We start from the raw sequence: 14,283 nt of genomic DNA on the forward strand, positions 1-14,283 counted from the left end.
ATCAACACAAAAAAATACAAAAATAAAATTGGGTTGCCTCCCAACAAGCGCTATTGTTTAACGCCCTTAGCTAGGCATAAAACATAGATCTAGGTATTGTCATCTTTGGTATGCATTATATAAGTAGTTCTCATAATAGATTCATATGGCAACTTAATTTTATTTCTAGGAAAGTGTTCCATGCCTTTCCTTAACGGAAATTGAAATCTAATGTTTCCTTCTTTCATATCAATAATTGCACCAATCATTCTAAGGAAAGGTCTACCAAGAATAATAGGACATGTAGGATTGCAATCTATATCAAGAAAAATGAAATCTACGGGCACATAATTCCTATTTGCAACAATAATAACATCATTAATCCTTCCCATAGGTTTCTTAATAGTGGAATCTGCAAGATGCAAATTTAAGGAACAATCATCAAATTCACGGAAACCTAACACATCCCATGAAGTTTTTGGAATAGTGGAAATGCTAGCGCCCAAATCACACAAAGCATGGCACTCATAATCTTTAATCTTAATCTTAATAGTACGTTCCCACTCATCATAAAGTTTTCTAGGAATAGAAACTTCCAATTCAAGCTTTTCTTCACAAGATTTCATCATAGCATCAACGATATGTTTAGTAAAAGCTTTATTTTGATTATAAGCATGAGGAGAATTCAACATTGATTGCAACAAGGAAATACAATCTATCAAAGAACAATTATCATAATTAAAATCCTTGAAATCCTAAAGAGTGGGTTCATTGCTACTTAAAGTTTTGACCTCTCCAATCCCACTTTTTTCAATTTTTGCATCAAGATCTATAAACTCCAAATCATTAGGACACCTTCCAGCTAAAGTTGAGTCATCTCCAGTCCCATCTTTATCAAGATTTATATTAGAAAACAAAGATTCAATAGGATTCACATCAATCGCTTTAAGATCTTCATCATTATTTTCACAAAACTCCGGTGTAGCGGCCATCTTATGTACCAAAGTGGTTTATTTATTGAAAATTTGGCCAACCAAATTTTCAAGATGAGAAAATTGAGATTTAAGACCATAAAATTCTTTAGACATATCATCGAGCTCTTTATTCATGTACTCCATAAAAGTTTTCTGCTCCTTGACCTTGTTCCTAAAGAAACTACTATGCTGAAATTGTTAAGACATGAAGCTCCTAGTATTACTTTCAATTTCTTCCAGCTTTCTATAGTAGGGATCAAAGTTCTTGGGTGGAGCCATAAAGGCAAATTAACACACGAGCAAACAAAAAGCAAACGAAAAGACAAACGAAAGAAGTCCGAATAAAAAGGCAAATCTTTTTGTGTTTTTATGAAAAGGTTTTAGAAGTGGGGAGAGGAAAATGAGAGGCAAATGGCAAATAATGTAATGCAAAAGATGAGAGTTTATGGTGGGTACTTGGTAGGCTTGATGTATATCTCCCCGGCAACGGCGCCAGAAATTATTCCTGCTACTTCTTGAGCTTGCGTTGGCTTTTCCCTTGAAGAGGAAAGGGTGATGCAGCAAAGTAGAGATAAGTATTTCCCTCAGTTAAGAACCATGGTATCAATCCATTAGGAGAAACGCGCAAGTCCCCAATAGATGCACCTACACAAATAATCAACCCAACATGATAAAGGGGTTGTCAATCCCTTCACGGTCACTTGCAAAGGTGAGATTTGATAGAGATAGATAGACTACTAAAACGTAAAACAAAATAAAAGTAAATAAATTGCAGCAAGGTATTTTTGGTTTATAGATCTGAAAATATATGATGGAAAATAGACCCGAGGGCCATAGATTTCACTAGAGGCTTCTCTCTTGAAGGAAAATAATACGGTGGGTGAACAAATTACTATCGAGTAATTGATAGAAAGGCGCAAAGTTCTGATGATATCCAAGGCAATGATTATGAATATAGGCATCACGCCCGTGTCAAGTAGCTGACTCCTGCCTGCATCTACTACTATTACTCCACACATCGACCGCTATCCAGCATGCATCTAGAGTATTAATTTCATAAGAATGAAGTGTTACTTCTTGAGCTTGCATTGGTTTTTCCCTTGAAGGGGAAAGGGTGATGCAGCAAAGTAGAGATAAGTATTTCCCTTGGTTAAGAACCAAGGTATCAATCCAGTAGGAGAAGAACGCACAAATCACCAATACCTACACAAACAATCAAACACTTGCACCCAACGCGATAAATGTGTTGTCAATCCCTTCACGGTCACTTGCAAAGGTGAGATCTGATAGAGATACATAAATAAAACTAAACAAAAGATAAAATATTTTTGGGTTTTTGGTTTATAGATATGAAAGTAAAAGATTGCAAAATAGTAGATCAGAAACTAATATGATGGAAAATATACCCAGGGCAATAGGTTTCACTAGAGGCTTCTCTCTTGAAGGCAGATAATACAGTGGGTGAACAAATTAATGTTGAGCAATTGATAGAAAAGCACAAAGTTATGACCATATCTAAGGCAATGATTATGAAATATAGGCATCACGTCCGTGTGAAGTAGACCGACTCCTCCCTGCATCTACTACTATTACTCCACACATCGACTGCTATCCAGCATGCATCTAGAGTATTAAGTTCATAAAGAATGGAGTAATGCCTTAAGTAAGATGACATGATGTAGAGGAATAAACTCAAGCAATATGATATAAACCCCATATTTTTATCCTTGATGGGAACAATTCAATACGTGTCTCGCTACCCCTACTTTGTCACTGGGTGAAATCACGCAAGATTGAACCCAAAGCTAAGCACCTCTCCCATAAAAACCAATCTAGTTGGCCAAACCAAACTGATAATTCGAAGAGAAATACAAAGATATCAAATCATGCATAGAAGATTCAAATAATACTCATAAATAAGCTGATCATAAATCCACAATTCATCAGATCTCGACAAACACACTACAAAAGAAGATTACATCGGATAGATCTCCAAGAACATCGAGGAGAACATGGTATTGAGAATCAAAGAGAGAGAATAAGCCATCTTGTACTAACTATGGACCCGTAGGTCTGAGGTAAACTACTCACGCTTCATCAGAAGGGCAATAGGGATGATGTAGATGCCCTCCGTGATCGAATGCCCCTAGGGTAGGATGCCAGAAAAGGCCACAAGATGGGATCTCACGGGAACAGAAGGTTGCGGCGGTGGAAAAGTGTTTTCGTGGATGCTTCTGGTTGTTTGGGAATATATGTGAATATATATAGGAGACAACACTAGGTCAGGGGAGTCGTGGGGGGCCCACAAGGTAGGGGGCGCACCCTACCCCCTGGGCGCGCCCTCCGCCCTTGTCGCCGCCTCGTGGCTCTTCTGACTTGAACTCCAAGTCTCCTGGGTGTCTTTTGGTCCAAGAAAAATCATCGTGAAGTTTGATTCCGTTTGGTATTCCTTTTCTTTGAAGCTCGAAAACAAGGAAAACAGAAACTGGCACTGGGCTCTAGGTTAATAGGTTAGTCCCAAAAATAATATAAAATAGAATATTAATGCCTATAAAACTATTGGGAAACGTGGCATGCAATTTCAAAAAAAATTCCTACGCTCACGCATGATCTATCTTGGAGATGCATAGAATGAGAAGGGGAGAGTGTGTCCACTTACCCTTGTAGACAGAAAGCAGAAGCGTTTGACAACGCGGTTGATGTAGTCGAACTTCTTCTCGTTCCGACCGATCAAGCACCGAACGTACGGCACTTCCGAGTTCTGCACACATTCAGCTCGATGATGTCCCTCAAAATCTTGATCCAGCAAAGTGTCGAGGGAGAGTTTCGTTAGCACAACGGCATGGTGACGGTGATGGTGATGTGATCCGCGGAGGGCTTTACCTAAGCACTACGTGAATATGACCGGAGGCGTAAACTATGGAAGGGGGCGCCGCTCAAGGCTAACAATTGGTGGTCTGTGTTCTAGCGGTGCCCCCCACCACATATATATAAGTTGGAGGGAAGGAGAGGCAGCAAAGGGGGCGCCCCAAGTAGGAGGAATCCTACTTGGGCGCCTCCACAATTCGGCCTCCCCCCTTCCATAAGTTCTGGAGGGGGAAGGAAGGAGGAGGGAGAGGGAAGCAAGGGGGAGGCCGAATCCCTCCCCTTCCTTCTCTCTTCCACTCTTTCCTTCTCCTGATATTTCAGCCTATATGGGGGCGCAGCAGCCCCTTAGGGGCTGGTCGGTCCCCCTCTTGGCCCATTAGGCCCATATAGTTGCCGGGGGGTGGCCGGAACCCCTTCCGGTGACCCGATATGTACCCGGTACCCCCAGAACACTTCCAGTGTCTAAATATCATCGTCCTATCAGTACAAAAAATGACACATCCATGACATTTTGGGCCGAACGAAATTTTTTTCTGCCATACTTATGACACTTCTATGACGATAATTGTGAGAAAACTCGGTATCATCATAGATGTGGCGGGCTCCTACTTCTATGACAAAAAATCATGACAGAAAATGGGCTTTTCGTCCTAGGCAGGACGGAGAAGCAGCTGCATGAAATTCTTTGGGCCGTCCATGACGGAAAAAACCATGGTAGAAGTAAGGGCGCGAAAAATATCGGGGAGTTCTCGGTTACGGTGGGTGGTCGGGGGCCGAGCGATGCGTGTTTCTCTTGTACACATACGCGCGTGGGTGCGAGGTGTTGGGCTCTAACTGAACCCGAGCGAGGTGTTCGCCAACTGAACCCGAGCGATTGCACTGCAGGCTATGCGTTAATGAATCCGAGCGATCGACCGATGGCTGTTAATTAAACCCGATCGAGCGATTCCTTCGCTACTACTGCTAACTGAAGCCGATCAAACCTGCTGCCTCTGGATGAATAGTGAGCATTGTTGGGGGGTTGGATGAACAGTTCCCAGTGGGGGCGGATGAACAGGACCCCGTGGTAGTAGAGGCCGTTGCCGCTGGATGAACAGTACCCTGATTGATCGAGCTGGTTGGGCGGTGGATGAACAGGAACCCGTGGAGGGCTGGATGAACAGGACGACCCCGTGGAGGGCTGGTTGAACAGTAGCTGGTGGAGGGCTAGATGAACAGTAGCCCGTGGAGGGGTGGTTGAACAGGACCCCGTGGAGAGGGCAGGTTGAACAGTAGCCGGTGGAGGAGCGTGCGGTGGAGGCTGGATGAACATGAGCCCATGGATGAACAGTCGCAGGTGGAGGCTGGGGAGGTCGACGGTCGGTGAACAGTAGCCCGTGGAGGCTGGAGGAGGTCGACGGTGGAGATGAACAGTATCCCGTGGAGTCCCGTTTTGTGGTACGCCACACCCCTCCCGATGAATAGGAACCCCGTTTCGACCATATCGCTCCAACACAAGTCCATTTCCTCCGTTGTGCGGTACGCCACACCCCTCCCGGTCAACAGGACCCCGTTTTGACTGTAGGAGTTCCAAGAGAAGTTCGTTTCCTATGTTTTGCGGTACGCCAGACCCCTCCCGATGAACAGGATCCCATTTCGACCATGGCAGGTCGAACACAAGGTTGTTTCCTCCGTTCTGCGGTATGCCAAGCCTCGTTTCCATTGGTTGTTCCGTCCAAGCCGGTTGTCTCCCAATGAACACGACGACGCATTCCGTTCCGACCCAGCCGGTTGCCTCCCCATGAACACGACGACGACTCAGTTTCTCCGTTCTGACCCAGCCATGTACACGAGCCCTGGCCGTACATATGCGCGAGTAGGCGTTCGAGACCCCGCCTGTATGTACGTACGTGGCCGTATTTACTTTCTTGCACCCTGGTTGTACGTGCGTGTACATGCTACGTGCGCACCTCTACTATGACATGTGCGCGCCTCTACATGGACCAGTATGTACGTACACGTTCGCGACCAGAATGATAACACTACGTACGCTTCGACCAGGTGGGTCCCGACTGTCAGGCACTTCCTTGCGTGCGAAGATGTAGCTGGTGAGTCCCAGCAGTCAGGGGGGCGAATAATTTTTTCCCCGTAATATGGACACACTTCCTTGCATGCGAATATGTAGCTGGTGGGTCCCAGCAGTCAGGGGGGAAACGGTTTTTTTGCAAAATACGGTGGCCCCTCCGATGGGTCCCTGCTGTCAGGTGGAGGAATCATTATTTCCGCGTAATAAGGAGGAACTTCCTTGCTGCGGCCGTGGACCCAGCTGTCAGCCTCTCCAAGTATAGTACTCTTCCGACGGAAGTCGGCTGTTGACCACATTGACCACGCCGTGCGGAGAGCACCAAGGCGGTGGACCACGGCGAGGCCTAGGAAGGGAACGACGCGGAGCTGGGGAAGACGCGGCAGTGGATGCCCACGCAGAGAGGAGTACGAGGGTTCAGTGGTTCGGCTGCGGTGTGACATTGCCGTCGCCGCAGGGCCTGGCAAGCGGTGGGAGTAGTGGGGCGGTGAGGCCTCCGCGGCAGCACAGCCGGCCACGGGAGGCAGGAATAGGCGGCATGACCGGAGCTGCTTTGAGCGGCTGGAGCAAGAAGACCAGAGGTTGAAGAAGTACTATGGCCATCGGATGGACATCGTATGGTCACTTGAGCTAGAATCGTTCATATTGACTAAGTTGACAAAGCCCTCCATCCCCGTCAACTTAGTAGGCCCACAAGTCAGCCTCCCACTATGCTGGGTCCCAGCTAGCAGGGGGAGTATTAATTTTTGTGTGCGTAATAAGGAGGCACTTCCTTGCGTGCGAAGATATAGCTGGTGGGTCCGAGCTGTCAGCGGCGGGAACATTTTTTCGCGAAATACAGAGGCCCTTTTTGTGGGTCCCAGATGTCAGGTGGAGGAATCATTATTTTGCGTGTAATAAGGAGGCATTTCCTTGCGTGCGGCCGTGGACCCTGCTGTCATCCTCTCCACGTACAGTCCACTTCAGATGCATGTCATTCATTGACCACGTTGACCACGCCGCGCCGAGAGCACCAGGGCGGTGGACGACGGCGAGGCCTAGGAAGGGAACGACACGGAGCCAGGGAAGACTCGGTAGTTGTTTCCCACGAGGAGGGGAGTACGAGGGTTTACTGGTTTGTCTGCCGTCGCAGGAGAATAATAGCAGGTGTGGGTGAGTAGAGGGATGGCTAGGCCAACGATGGGAGTACGGTGGGGCGGTGAGGCCTACGCGGCAGCGCAGCCGGCCGCGGGAGGAGGGTGCAGGCAGTCCCGCCGGCGCTTGTTTGAGTGGCTGCAGCAGGAAGAGCAGAGATTGAAAAAGCACGACGGCCGTTGGATGGACATCCAACAGTCACTGCTTGTGCGTCAACCTTTTTTAGGAAAGCCTCAAATCTGTGGAAAACAGCATACAACCCATCTGCCATTATTTCTAATAATTTACAGCCCATTTGCTAACTCTTAAGGTTTATTTTGCAGCCCATATTCTTTTTGTTAGCATTACCGCCCATATTGTGGCCACGATTAAAAAATTATACAAAATTTTGCATATTTTTGTGTGGTCCGAACTGTTTTTAATCCCAAAATTTCGAGCCACATTCAAACTGATTTTAAAAATAAATGTATATCAATATAAAATCCAACAAATTGTCCACGCATAAAAATCAATGCAATTTAATTTCTCGAAATGAAAAAAAAGAAATTTGACACTAATTGCAGGTTTGATGTGTTTAAAAAATGTACATCCCATTTCTCATTACTGATAGGCCATTTTCTCGGCCAGCCGAATGAAGCTCTCCTTGTCTTGAAAGATTTGCAGCCCAACAGGCCTAACAAAGTGACTTACTTGACAAATCACAAAAAACTGGGCTAGCCATTTTCAGAAAAAAAAAACTACTGGGATGGTCTGTGGTAAACATAAAAGAAAATGCTATCTAGACAGGCCAGAGTGCCCCGCACAGCCCAGTTGACACCCTGCTTCCGTCTCAAAAACAAATTAGATATATGGCACTCCAGTTATGGTGATTCATAAAAATGCCACTGCAATTTCCAAACTTTGGAAAATGCCACTGCAGTTTTTGCAAACTTTGAAAAACGCCACTGCAATTTTTGCAAACTTTGAAAAACGCCACTCTAGACTTCGAAAAATGGCACTGGAAATGGCATGAAATGGCATTTTTTAAAGTTTGGAAATTGCAGTGGCATTTCTCGAAATCACCAGAGTTGGAGTGGCATATATCAAATTAACCCAAAACAAAAATAACTGGGCGAGCTGTTGGGTCCCTGGTGTCAGCCGCTCGTTGTGCAATTCTCTCGTTTATTGACTATGTTGACAATGGCATGGGACCCAGATGTCAGAAATCCATTAGGAGGAGCCATGTTTTTATTTGCTTGAAATAAGGAGGCACTTGCTTGCGTACTGCCATGACCTTGGTGGGTCCCTGCTATCATCCTCTCCACGTACAATCATCTCCTGATTGTGTACGCATCAACCTGGTAGGCCCACAAGTCAGCCTCTAAACCTATGGCGGACAAATACAACCCATTTAAAAAAATAACATCCCATTCCATACGTTCAAACGAAAAGTTCAACATTCAGAGCAAAGTAACAGGTCTGATCCGGATATAGAGTACTGAACTTCCACGTTAACAACCATCATAGCCAAGTTAACTATCTACTACCACTAATACTTTAGTAGTGTACAAGTACTAACTTACTCTTAGCTAACTAGACAATGCCGGCCGACATCTGCGGTACACGCTAAACACCGGCACCGACATCCTCCGCCTCGCCTCGAACTTGCCAGAGGTGCGGTAGGGCGCGTTGCTCGCGCGCGTTGGCCCTTTCCATGCCGGCGTGGTCCACTGAAGCTTCGGCTTCTAAGCGGGAAACCCACTTGATGAGTTGGTAGTAAAATTCGGCGTCGCGAACGCGTGCATGCCCGACAACCTCCAGGGCTATTTGCTGGGCGTCGGCCTCCACGTAGTCGGCCCAGTTGCGGGCGCTCTGCTCGCGACCTAGAGCATCGGTGCGCTGCTGCTCCATGTCCGCTGGCGGCGCAAATCAGCGATATGCTACTCCTCCACCAGGCGGTCGCGCTCCAACAACTCCTCATACTCCGCATTGCCATCTAAAGACCGATAGAATGCCTCCTCCCTCCGTCTGCCTTCCGGTGAAAAACCAAACACTAGTTTCGGCGGTGACCGCCTCCAGCGTCGCCTATCACGGATGGGCGGGGGCATGGCGGACGTGGCGAGAGCAAGGATAAGTGGTGAGCGACGTCGGGCTGGTGGGGGCTTATGAGGATACGGCGAGTTGGGTGATGGTGCCACCGGAGAAGGCCGGGAAACAGTAATTATAGGCGGAAGGTAGGCGAACCAGCGTGTCGCGGGAAACGCAACAGTCATCGCGGTCATGGGATTTCAATGCATAGGCAGGCATGGCTTAGCGCGCCAGCTTGCCGTGGAAAACTAGAAAAACTAAAAATATGACTGTGTCGTCCCGTCCCATCAGTGGTGCGTCCCGTCCGTGCTGGGTTACACGCCGGCATGACGGTCAAACGAGTGCACTCGAATCATCCAGATGAGGTAGTCCCTCCTTGTCAAAAATGATTCCACCACTCATCATCTACCTTGGTTGGTGAGCTTTTTGAATTAAGCCCTGCAAACCGGAAAGGAGGTAGTACGTGTGTGATCCGCTATTTATTCGTGTAGGATCGAGTAGGTTGTTTTTTGAATTGAGCCCTGCAAACCAGAAAGGAGGTAGTACGTGCGTGATCCGCTATTTATCCATGTAGGATCGAGTAGGTTGGATAGTGTATGTGTAGGATTGAGTAGGTCGGATGGTGTACGTGTAGGATCACATTAGCTGACGAACGTTTGCTGGGAGATAATACATTTGCTAACGTTTTTGCTGGCAGTTTCTTCAGATTCGCACATCATTTTCTTCAGAGCAGCTTGTCAGTTTGTTCAGAGGTAGGCATTTTTATCCAAAAAACTGCCACTTCGGATCTTGCGTCGCAACTAAAACTGCCAGGAGCGCATTAATAGGCTAGCTAGTGATCGATCAGTAACTTGTAAACACTGAGCAAACAGAAATAAGGAATTGTTAGTAACTTGTAAGCACTGAGAACACAGAAATAAGGATCATGTTGTGCACAACAGTAAGAGCCGATCCGTTCGAAATGTTCACACGAGACTCACAGGCCTGGCATTGTAATATGTTCACATTAGTCGCCCAAATTCAAAACCAACTAGTACAATTCCCAGACATAAGATCAACATGTTAATGCATCTCAATGATTCATAGATCATACACAAATATGTAGCTCCAAAAGCAAAGATCTAGAAAAAACATCTGTTCTTCCTACGAACATGGATGCTTCTCTTGGCCAACATTCAGTATAGAATGAAAGACAAATTTGTTTGTGAAGTCTACAATTCCTCTTGCAAACATAAGTGGTTTCACCAACAGTTGGAACCATGAGAATGAACCACACATGATTGAGGAACATCCACTGCAATATGATTTGGTCTTCTCTCGATCACACGGCGAGACTATTTTCGGAATACAAACTTTAACTTAGGCAAACTGATGCCCATTGTATAATCAGACCAAAGCAATGAAGCACCCAGTGTTGGCCAATAAATAGTACAATACTACTTTTCTGCAGTCCATGAAGTGACTATGCAATCTTTCTATGTCTATTTTCAAATGGCACTGCATGCAGTGACTATACTATTCTCTTGTGCAGTTCAACCAAAATTGCGGTCACTTTGTTTGTTTGCCAAATAGAAACGGGTAGACATCTCTGTGTGCAAAAATATAAAGCAGCTAGTAAACATATACCCCACCTTGTATTTTCGGTTTAAACATGTCTCTTCCACTTAGCATCTGTCATGTTTTGCACTGGACAATTTGATACAGTCATGTTTTGCCCTGGATAATTTCATAATGAATTGATTTGCTAGTTCAGGGCAGAAATATAGCACCTATTCTTCATCAGACCAAGGATATGCATGTTTGCAGTGATGGAAGAGGTGAAATCGATACGACCGAAATTGAGCATCCAATCATTGAATCCTGTCCTGGACCTCCAATGTAGGTCCAACCTGCCAATAAATTCACATGCAAACCACTAGTATTACTATCTAATGATAGGACAAAAAGAGTAGCAAGATAGTAGCAAACCATGTACCTTCGTAATGAACAGCTCATAGTGCCACCAATTGGATATAAAGTTTTGGAAGAAAACATGCTCCTAATGTTGAACCATTTGGACTTTTTTTGCACTTCCACTAAAATCGAGCATCCCTGTTTGCATAGATATTGAAAGTGTGATTACTATAAAAGTGGCACTAGTTGAAGCATAGACTCACAAATATAAGTATTCCAATTTCTTAATGGAAAAGGTAGCAAGTCTGTTTCTAACAACCTATTTGAAGGAATAAATAAGGCAACAACGGCTGATGTTAGGAAGGCATACATAGTTGTTTCTGAAAAATTGAACCATTCCTGACCATTCCTCTTCTTTTAAGCATATTTTGTGCAGTTCAACTAAAATAAAATGCCATCACCGCCTTGACAATTCAGTAACACTGTACAAAAGGAAATGAGTTAACATTACATCAGGATGTCAGGTATGTAGTCGACAGGCATTAGAGACAAACATATGGACTTCCTCCGATAACATAATGAACATTAATTTTAAGAAAGGTGTGACTAGCTTTACCGGGATAAGAGCATCTCCAATAGCATGTGTATATTTGGATGTCTATATATTCATATAGACAATGGTCTAAAAAGATTCCCTTATAGAAATGTCCAGTTTTGCATCAGAACGTCTATATACAGGGACCATGACAGGTGGGCCATCGCTGGGGAGAGGAAGAAATCATGACTGCAGCTGAGTTTAGACGACGCCTTCACAATGTCCAGGCATAGATATTGTCGAGGTCGATTTAGAGGATGTGTATATTTGGACGACCATATAGACAAGCTATTGGACGCCTGTTTTGGGCTCACGTCGTGGAAAACGAGTATAGACATCCATATAGACAAGCTATTGGAGATGCTCTAATTTGAGTGAACTCTACACCCTCCGTTCCTTAATATAAGACGTTTTCGCAGTTCAATTTAAAGTACCCAAACGTCTAGTATTTTGAAAAACAGGTAGTAGTTTTCTTGAGCACATATCTGGGAAAGCTTGCCACACTTTATATATGTCCATATGCTAATGCAACACCTTTCGAATAGTACAAATATACACTAATCCAGTGGCTAGTGCAACAGTAGAGTAGTTATTTTATTACAGGGTACAGTACAATGGTTTTACTGAACAGATTTCCATAAGCTCTAGCACAGGTAACAAGTTTCAGCATTGGTATACTAGCTGTGCAAGAGCATTAAACCAAATACAAATGTCTGAAGGTAACTAGCATTATTAACTAATGACAGTATAAATAACTGTAAACCAAGTACCTTCAAGGTAAATATCATTTTGGACTCGAGGGGACCTAAAAATTGCTATCCCAATCGTGATGATCTATCAAACATAAAAACTTGATCGAACGAATCAAGAGAACAGACGGAGGAGGAGGTGCCCACTCTTGACCTTTCCTCTTGACACTGTACAAAAAAATTGACTTATCTCATGAAAGTGAGGTATGTAATCTATAAGCATTAACAGTGTGTCGGTGTGGAACGACACCTATGGGATCACAAGAATGCCTACTACGGTTGCCGGGGCGCAGGGTTGCGAGGAGAGTAGGGCTAGTAGACAGCACAAGGATCGTTTACCCAGGTTCGGGCCGCGAGGATGCGTAAAACCCTAGTCCTGCTTTGGTGGGTGTATTTCTGAGAGTTCTTGAGCTCTCGAACTAGCTGTGGTCAGCGCGTGGTTCGAAAGAGCCGAATCCTTCTCCAGTATGCCATGGGCCTCCTTTTATTGTTGGAAGGGGCTGCCATAGTGACACACAGGAGGTGGAAAGGCGTACAGTGCTCTGACGTTATCGCTCGTATTACAGGACAAGACGCATTTAATGCGTAGTGTAGGTGTCCCCTTGCTTTATTGGGGACGGGGGCGAGGCCCGTCCCGTCCGTCGGCGCTCCTCCTCGCCTTGACACGTGCCCTGGCCAGTGTGGTGCGTGGTGCCATGTAGGCAGCTGAGGTGGCGACGTGGTGGAGCCTTCACGAAGATCTGCATGCCGCCACGCAGACGCTTGATGAGTTGGCCTGGGAGCTGCATGTTGCCACGCAGGTGCCCCCCCAGCTGGTTGGGCTGGCAGCTGCATGCGAACGGCGGTGGAAGCTTGGTTGGTGCGGGTTTGGCGGTGGTCCCGCTGGCGTCCTTGGCGAGGGCCTTGCCGGGTGACCCAGCAAGGGTCTTGCCGTGGCGTGCTGTCGCCCCCGGCAAGAACCTTGCCGGGGGTCTGGTGGCCATCCTCGGCAGGGATCTTGCCAAGAATCATCGTCTTCTAATCCTCATCTGATCTCGAATATGTCTTCACAAAGATCTGCATGCCACCACAGAGGTGCCTTCCCGAGCCATAGCCCCACGTTGATGACGGCGTTGGGGGCTGTGGGCTCAAGGGTGGCTCGCTCTGTTGGTGTGGGGCGAGCTGTCCCGGCAAGGGTCTTGCCGGGGCCGCTGAGGCCGCCCGGCAAGTGTCTTGCTGGGGGAACCTGGTTCGTCCCTTTGCTCTTTGTGGTCTTGGCCTTGGTGTTGCTTTGATCGTCTTGGGCTTCGGTCTTACCTTGGCTCACCTCCCCTGCTCTGCTTGGTGTGGTCGTGGGCGCCGCTCCGACTACCCGTGCACAGGTAAAGGGGTACAAAAGTGTGCCCCTATTTTTGTACACCGACAGGAGCCCCCGGGCCTGGGCCACACATAAGCGCGGCACGTTGTTGGGCCAGGCCCAAAACGGTGCGCGGGCAGGTGGGGCGGTTTTTACCGTGGTAAGACTCTTCGCGCGCTCCGGTTCCCATGACCCGCGCACGCGGCGCGGCGTGGAGGGGTGTGCGTGACGTGGGCGGCATGCGTGGGGCGGTTTTCACACGCATGCATCACATCGCAGTAAAGAGGCGGCTCGCGCCTTCCCCGTAAAAAGAGGGAGGCGTGGAGGCGCGGCTCATTTACTGAACGGGGCCGGGGCTCTGTATTCAAGTTGTCCACTCCCCATGATCACAGGGTGGGGAGAGGTCGCTTCGCCCGTCCCCTCGGTTCTACACGTCTGCCACGCGTCTTTCATGCGCTCGGGGTGGCAAACGGTGGAGGCGGCAAACCGGGCCGTCGCTGGTTGGGGTAGCGGGTCGGTCCTGATTCCCTGCGCCTTCGGTGTCTGGATTGGCCGAGCGGGGCGGCCGAGCGTCAACCCCGTTCCTTTAGAAAGAGGGGGAAGGGGGGATGGCATCCCGCATTCTT

The sequence above is a fragment of the Aegilops tauschii genome, chromosome 7 (genome assembly GCF_002575655.3).
Source record: "Aegilops tauschii subsp. strangulata cultivar AL8/78 chromosome 7, Aet v6.0, whole genome shotgun sequence".
Classification (NCBI taxonomy): Eukaryota; Viridiplantae; Streptophyta; class Magnoliopsida; order Poales; family Poaceae; genus Aegilops; species Aegilops tauschii.